We start from the raw sequence: 9,295 nt of genomic DNA, 5'->3' as shown, positions 1-9,295 counted from the left end.
AATCAAAACCACCTGATCGAGGCATAGAAGTGATTTCCCCCTAAAGTTGTGTGACTTGGAGTACGCAAACGATGCAATTCTTCTTAAAAAGTCTGTTAGTGATTTACAGGAAATTGTTGACAAACTGCAGGAAAACTCTACTCGTCTGGGTCTCAATAATAATCTAAGCCCATACCAAAAAGACTCTTAGAAATTATGTGCAACAAATCTTGTCCTGACCCTGATCAGCCTCTCCATAATAATGGACAAAGAATCGAGAAAGTCAACAGCTTTAAATACTTGGGAGTTCACATGACTGAGGATGGAAGCATGCACAAAGAGCTCGCAACCCGCGTGGAAATTGCTGGAGCAACTTTTAACATGATGCGTTTTGTCTGGAGCTTTAGTTTGTACCCGGTCAAAACAAAATACCGATTATTTAACTCTTGTACAATACTAGTACTCCTATATAGGTGTGAATCTTAGCACCTTGCCAAAGCTCAGAACATCAAACTTCCAAGTGACAATATTAAGCTTTATCGGTGGATCGACTTTATAACCAACATCGAAGTCCGAGAAGGGACGCAGCAGCCTCTTATAACGAGCATCTTTAGAATGCAGCGGTGGACCTAATGAATATCTTCTTCTTTCTGTGCCATATCAGATCTCCCCGAAGTGGGCAATTACTCTAGAGTTGGTATTCCGGTTCTGTGCCAACTGGAACAGCGCCTTAACTCCGCGCAGTCCCGTCCAGTCACGGACGTTCTCAGCCAAAACATCTGTCGCCTTCTAACTCAATGCTTTCCTTCAATCTTCCCCATCATGATCAGTTGTAAAAGCGAATATTAGCTTCCACGCATGATTTGGCCCAGATATGTGAGTTTTCTCTGGTTTTTTTAGGACATTAGTTCTTTTTCGGCATGCGCTTGTCTTAGCACTTCTACGTTGGTCAGTAAATCTGTTCACGGAATTCTCAGCATTCTTCGGTGAAGCCACAATTTAAAGCTTCTAATCGGTTCATGAAGTTCACCTTGAGAGTCCATGTTTCAACCCCGTAGAGCAGTATTGACCACACACAGCACTTGACCATCCGCTATCTCAGTTTTGAATTAAAACTATCACTGCAGAAGAATGATTTCATGCCATTGAATGCTGGCCGTGCTATCTCTATTCTGCATCTAATTTCCTTATCTGGAACCAGATAATAAGTGATTTGACTGCCGAAATATTTAAAGTTAGTCTCTCTTTCTCGATTGTTTGGCCATTTATTCACAATACTGAATTATTGTGAGGGTTTCGGCTAAACACCATCATCTTTGTTTCAGCCATATTGATATTCAAGCCCAATACTCTACCAGCTTCACCAAATTTACCAAGAGTTCCTGGCAATAGGGTCTCCTGGAGGCAACTGGTGATGTCCACATGCTTCACTTAAGAGCGAATGTGGAAAAAAAAGAAGGCTAGTGTCACAGACTCACAAATCAGAGGTCCGAGGTTCAAATCCCACTCTACTCCAACTTAATTCCCATTTTTCAATAGTGAGTTATTGACAATCGTTGAAAATGGCCTCCAAAATTGTCATTTTCGTGTAATTTATAAGAACGCAAAAACTCCTATTTTTTTTTTTAAAAGCTGTGTGTCCGATTAATACTGCCGTCATAAACAAAGAGCCAGTTATTTATAAGTCATATTTTGAGATGTGACAATTTTTAGTATTTATCAATTTCATGCGAATTAAAAAAAACTATAAGTAATCATAAGTAAAAACTGGTAAAAACATAGTGTGTAAATTGTTTCTAAAACATAAAACCTGTGTTTTTAATATATATACTGAGTTTTTGCTTATGGATCTCTGGATATTGTGTTATTGCTTCAAAAACTGAAAAACATTATTTCGTTTTTCTTGCTGCTCGTTGCTGTATATCAAATGGTTTGAAATTTCTTGTAGAACATTACTTCATATTTAACTCGTTTTGTGATTTTTGTTTAAAAAAAAACTGTATTTTTGCTTATGATGGCAGAATAGCAAGCAATGTGTTTAATTGTTTTAACAAAAAAAATACAGGTTTATAACATTTTTATTTTTAAAAAACCATAAAAGTAATGTACTCTTCAGCAGCCTTCGTTGACAATTTGTTTTTGGGACCCATAAAAAATGGTAAGCGATTATTACTTTGGGACGCACACTTTGAGAACCACTACTGTAAACTGTATATTGTGCACTCTACACTATAGAGGTAGATACGAAAGCCGTACGTTCCAATAATTTCGTCAGAGAGGGGACAAGGACGAGTGAGGGGAATGGACCGACCGAATCAATGTCCTTCCATTGACATAAGTGTTGGAGCTGGGACTTCTTCACACCAATTTAAAAGGTGAAAATTGGTCCACGTCACGAGATATTTACTAACAGTTATAGCTCGAACTTCAACAAGTTTTTCCTGAGACTTTCCCTAAAAAGGATAACTCAGAAATCAGATTTTAAACCAACTCTTTAGTTTAACATATCGTCGCGTGAGGGAAACACGGTTCTATGTAGATTCATATTTTTTTAACACATGAATGTTTAAAATGAAGACATTATTTCATCTTATATTTTTTATTAATATTGTCTTATTAAACTTAATAATAATTAAGGATTGATTTCGTTTTTGTTTAAAATTTTCATGCAGATAGAAGCGATATTTAAATATAAAAATAATAAAAGTTTAATGTAAAAAAACATGTTTTGTCAGACAGAACCTTGTTTTCCAACGCGATGATAGTACAACAGAGATGAAGAAAATGTTAGAGAAGGTAATGTAGAAATATAGGGCTTAAGACTTGTCATTGGCCACTTTACACATTGTGTTACATTCCCCCTTCTGCCCATTTTTTTTTAATTTCCATACTTCTTCATGAACCAGGTGGATTTATCAACAATATTTTGAATTTGTCCAAATTTCTGTCGATAAGGACTGAATTAAAAAATTCCTCTTGTCCTTCCATCCATGTCTACAAAAATTTGGACAAACTCAAAATATTGTTGATTAATCCACCTGGTCCATGAAGAAGTATAGAAATTGAAAAAAATAACATTTTCAGGCGTTGCCTAGTATGTAGGTGAAATGATTCAATTAGATTAATCTCTCCCGCTTAAATAAAGGTATCAGCTCTTTTACTTCACAAACATCAACAGATGAAAGAATTGAAGAAATATAGATGTTCAAATATGGGCAGAATGGTGAATGTTACACAGTGTGTAAAGTGGCCACTTAAGCCATCCAATGACAGGTCATAAGCCCTGTAGATGCCTAGACTTCTATATTACCTTCTCTAAAATGTTCTTCATCTCTATTGTAATATGTTAATATTTACAGCTCCCCAGGGAGTTGAATCCGGTCCTCGTCTACAAAAATTTGGACAAACTCTAAATAGTATCTTTAGTTGAAATGAATAAAAAAGTACAATAGATTTAATCTCGCAACTTTCATAAGGATTCAGATTCGTTTTCTAACAAAGTTGAAGTGAAATATTTATTTAATATGTGGTTTTTCACTAAATACGTCTAAAGCAACAGATTGATCTCCCCTCACGTAACAAATAATGAACGCGATATTTTTAATCATATACGATATGGATATTAACAATCATATACGTATGTAATTCAAAACGCCCAGCTCTATAGAGAAGAGAGTTTTTATGGCTGACAGATTTTTTCATTTTAACCCAATATAAAATAATTCCGTTTATCCGAACTTTATTCATCCGGATTGCCAAATATCAGGCTCGTTATCAGGAAATTAAAAAAAGGTGATGTTATAATAAATAAAGAAGGGCGCTGCCGGCCGGTGAGTTTCTTTGTCGATGTCGTCATGATTGAAAAACAACGATCTTGGGTTAGTTATATATATTTCATATTATTCTAACCTGGAATATAAAGCCTTTACAAAACCTTTTCAAGATCAAATACCTATAAAAGAAAGTCAATATCGCATTTTTGGCACATCCTTCATTGTTCTGCGGTCACGACGAGTTTAAGTAAGTTTTTATGTGATAACTTCTGGCACTCATTAATCCGGATAAATGGAGTTTCGCTGTATCTATCTATGATTAAGAGCGAGATGATGAGTGAATGTTCTCCAATAGAGCAATAAATCTGTATAAGAGAAAGCACAAAAAAAGAAATCATAACAAGGAAAACAAAGACGCTGTTCTGTGGCCAGTGTTTATGTGAAACATATTATATATACAGTTGGTTATTGACAGTGATAGGTGACACACGCATGTAAAATGAGTGGCAGGTTTATGATTTTCAATTTATTTTGCTATAAGAGGGCTAAATTGTACGTATAATTTCATAAATTGTGTAAAAGGAATTATTGAACAGTATGTATCCGTGTTTCTTTTTTTTTCAAATGTCTGAACTTTAGAATATTTCATCTTTTGCTTGTGGTAACACAATATTACATCCCCGCGTGCAAAGGAATCATTTTCCACAGTGCTTTAAGAGTTAACATAGTTGCGAACCACAAAATGAAATCCAAAAAAATGAATAGTGTATTTGTTACCCCATCCCAGCCATATGTCATATATTATGTCGATAACTATGCCACAAAAAGATCTTTGTTATACATAATAGGTATCAAATCGCATCCAACCTCTCCTCTCCATCTTTACTTTAACAAGAACCACCCTCATTTAACGTATCGATACCCTATCTCACCCCTTCCTCTCTTATTCACATATATTCAAGCCTCATTAGCGAATGTTAACAACGCGTAACAGGGCCCCGATGACAATGAAAAGTTAACAGAGTTATCTTCGACTGTCTTTAAAGAAAAACCGATATTTTTGTACGAAAATAAGTATATTTGCGTGAACATTTAAAGTATCTTCGCGGGTTACCTATAATTGAACATGTTTAGAAGAAAAAATTGTATGCATGTTCTGCTTTTTATACAGAAAACATAATTTTACTTTCTACATAATATTGAAGATAAATGTTAACTTCCTATTGAAATCGGGGCCATTAGCCCTTTTTACTATGGGAAATTACCAATTATCTTAAATTTTATCTACATGGTAAAATGAAGTTTTCTGTTTAAAAAACATGATATGTAAACATTTTTTTTCCAAACATGAATTACAGGTTACCGATGAAGATTCCTTGAATTTTTATACAAATATACACATTTTCATACAAATATAAATATCGATTTTACTTTATCCCGTCTCGATACGTACCGATAAAGATAGCGTTTGTAATCACGGCCCTGGGCCGCAATTACAATGGGAAGTTATGTACGTCATACCTTCACCGCGACGGTATAGTAGAATATAAATTCTCCCAAGCGCTTACGAAGATACACTACCGACGCTATATCTTAAGGTTTTGAGGTAGGTACATCGATATTTACCGACAGGTCTAATACCCTACGGTACACATATCTGCTCATTAAAAGTGAAAAATTATTTTGTTCCACCGAGCAGTTTTTACTTTATCATATTCACTTTACTTTATCATGTTCAGCCGGATGAATCTCTCCCACATGATAAAGGTTTCGGCTTTATTACATCACAAAAGCCGTTGAAGAAAAATAAATGTTTAAACATGGGTAAAATTGTGAATGTTACACATCTTGTAAAGTGGCCACTTAAACCAGCCAATGACAGGTCATAAGCCCTGTAAATGCCTAAACTTATGTATTCTCTTCTCAAAAATGTTTTCCCTCCCTGTTGCAACAAATTTAGTATAAAATATTATAACTTTAACCTGCCAACAATAGCTCATTAGCTTTGTAAGTGCTTAGATTTCCATGTTCCCTTTTCAAATGGTCTGTTATAATATATTAATCTTGGTTGCGCGAGTGGTTAGTGGGATTGAGTGGTTTGTGGCTGGATGGACCGCCAATTGATAGAGACCCACCTATCTTACATCTCAACCTGTGATTTCTCAACTTCTCATCCCCAAATATTTATTTATTCTCATCATCGCTATGGCCATGAGTAACTACGGTTGCGATGAGAACAATTATACAAATCCATAGCAACCAATAACAGCATTCTCGCTTTTCCTTTCTTTAATTTGTCTGCCCGCATCCGCATACTTTTCTCTACAATTCTTCTGCCCGCATCCGCTCACCTTTTTAATCGTCTGCCCCCATCCGCATGCCTTTTCATCTTCTGACCACCGCGCCGCCGCATTCATAGAGATATATTCATCCCCGTATTGATTCGGTGAAAGTACTGTGTTCTGTGTTCGCTGACAAAAACGAAGCACTACCCGGAAGAAAGGACTTGGAGATTTGAGCATCCGGATTCCTGTCCCTGATCGCTTTTCCTGACTTCCTAAAGGTAGGATTTTTGTCGACTGTAGTTCGTTTGGCCGCAGACTCTTTTTAACCGCATCTATCATCTTCGCGCACCGCATTTTTTCTTTCCTCTGCAAAATTAACACAGATCAACGATTTAATCAAATAATCCCACCCAAATTAGAAATCGCCACCCCAATCTTTTTTAAATATTTTTTTTTATGGGAGTTGCATTGTTTTTTACCTTGCTTATAATATACAAAGTTTATATTTCAAAAAAAGATTTTTCTGCTATTATATTACTTTATTTTAGCTAAACTGTTTGGGATCAGGAGGAATATTCTAATGTGGGCTAAGCAGGAACTTCACAGCATTTGCTCATTTGGAAAGGAAACCACTTAAAACTCTTCAGAAGAAGCCGGACGACTGTCAACAGGCCTTCCGTTCCACTAGAAGAGTGTTCGGCATTTTGTTCCCTACTTTGATTTATTTTACCAATTGCCTGCACTATATTGATCATGTATGATACTACCGCCACCCCAATCTTGATTTCCTCAAATTTACTATCAGTAATCAACAAACGTGTATGAGTAATCATAATCATCATTTTACTATCCGCATGGGATAGGATACATACATATATCCAAATAGAATATTTCCAACCGAGCTTCTTTGCAAAACAACCTGTTGATTCATAAAATTGTGGTAATGATTCTATTTCCGACCATATGCAAAATACTTCTAAAAATACACTAAAGTATAAAAAACCTGGAATATGTAAATATAACATAGAATGGCGGCGTAGTGGTTAAGACGCTCAACACACGCACGGATGGTTCTGGACTCGATTCCCAGTGAGAACACAATAATTAAAATGTAATTTTTCTCAAGCCTTTTCTATGCTGTAATTCACCACTGTAATTAGGCGCCAAAATAAATTATGGACATACATACCTAATACCAACATAAGATAGCAATCAAACTTCTTGGTCTAGTTTTACAATTTTATTTATCGAAAATAATTAACTGTGGAGTTATCTCAAGAAGTACTTACAAAATATGTATCTCTATATCAACGCCTTATACATATAATATCGTAACTTAAAACACGAGATTTTACAGGAGAAGGATTTAATGTTATTTTTGTTCAGTATAAATCTAAATACTAACCGATTTTTGAAATAATTGTTATGCATATTTATTTTTATATCTTTTTCATGTAAGCTTACAAAAAATATTAAATGTTTTGCGGTTTTTGTATACATGCACAAACGATATTCTACTTTGGAAAAGACGTAAAGTAAAATATCGTACGTATGACATACGATATTATGCTTCGTAAAAAACATAAAGCAAAATATATTATTAATGATACCTATGTGTACGTCGGAGTTGATTAGAAAAAATATTGTTTGTGTAACATACGATAATTAATTAATACTCACAAACGATGTAGATAATCGTAAGAAGCACTTACGATTATATACGTTCTCATTCTCGTATTTCATACAAACATAGGTTTTGGGTACTATACGATGAATCTGTCGTAGAACTGTCTATTGTACGTATAATTTAGTTTCTACGGCTAAATAACATGTTTGTGCTCTAGTTAGATTTATTAATTTGTTTTTCGCATAAGCGAGATTCTGAAACAATATATAAAAAAATCCTACTACAAATAAAAAACAATACACGTGGCGGACGTCTGTATAGTTCTAAGAACACAACCGTAACTGAAACTTACGCCGCTTCCTGTCATCTCTTTTGTCATACGCTAGGTAGCATACTATCTAAAAAATATGAGATATGACAACATGCTTTTAAAAAAACGGATCTAATTGCAAAACTATTTTTTTCTTCGTTGGAACTAAATACGAATTACATTAAAAGCTAAAAAACCACAATTTGTGGGTTACTTTATTTTACGTACGAAGGATCGGGGTATTGTTTTGAAATGTTAGTTATAAATGTAAATGTTCATCGAAATAAAGTGAAAGGAGAGGACTGTGGGGAGTTCTATCATTTATTCGACACTATACCACGTCTTCTCCTTTTCATATATTTTTTATTTCATTTTTAATTTAAAAAATATAAGAAATCGTCTCCTTCTGTATCCATAATAAATATAAATGTGTAATCTGTAATTGGTCTTATTTGTATTGTTTTAAAGACTGAACAATTTCTATAATAATAGTAAATAAGTCAATATAAAAACAGTGTTGTATTAATAAACTTTTCAAATACTAAAAACGCATTTTTGTTTTATTCTTATCTCATTGTGCGCTTTTTCTTTTTCATGCGATTTATCTATGGTCAGGATCTGTTCTGTAATTCATCATTGTAACGGCACTTTTGGGTTTGTTGTGCAAAAAATATTTTACATACCGAGAAATTAATAAAAACTTATTTTCAAGCTGCATGCCAGGAAAATTTATGATGAAACTACACAGGTGTTTTCCTGTTGATACATTGTCCTTTTTTTAAGCTTCGAATGATACAACAAGGAGGCGCGATGCAGAACCAATACCTTGGACACTTCCATTTCGTAATCCGTATTGGAAATATAATAAATATATATTACTGCAGAAAAGATATCGTGATCTGTTCAACTGAAAGTAAAAATCTGTCGATGACCATTAATTTATTTATTTGCAAACAATAAAAAATTCATAAATTACATGTAAAAACTAATAAGATACATTTTAAATAAAATTAACAATATAAATTACTAAAACTAAAATTTAGTTACTGTACAAATCAATTCATTAATATAAAATCAATATTATAGACACATGTAACCATCAATAAAATACACATTAAAATAAAATTAATTTATTGTTAAAAATTCATTCATTTATAGAAACCTAATAAAACAATAAATAAAATATGCATCGAAGTAAAACTAGCAATGTAAGTTATCAAAATAAAATTATTGTAAAAATGAATACATTAATTTAAAAACGCATCCTGTATAAAATTCTTAAACCTAAAGAATTCAGTGTCAAAATGTCAATCCCTACGTT

The sequence above is a fragment of the Micrasema longulum genome, unplaced genomic scaffold, assembly GCF_059751315.1.
Source record: "Micrasema longulum isolate JH-2025_06_02 unplaced genomic scaffold, ASM5975131v1 h1tg000875l, whole genome shotgun sequence".
Classification (NCBI taxonomy): domain Eukaryota; kingdom Metazoa; phylum Arthropoda; class Insecta; order Trichoptera; family Brachycentridae; genus Micrasema; species Micrasema longulum.
This window is presented reverse-complemented; position numbering follows the sequence as displayed.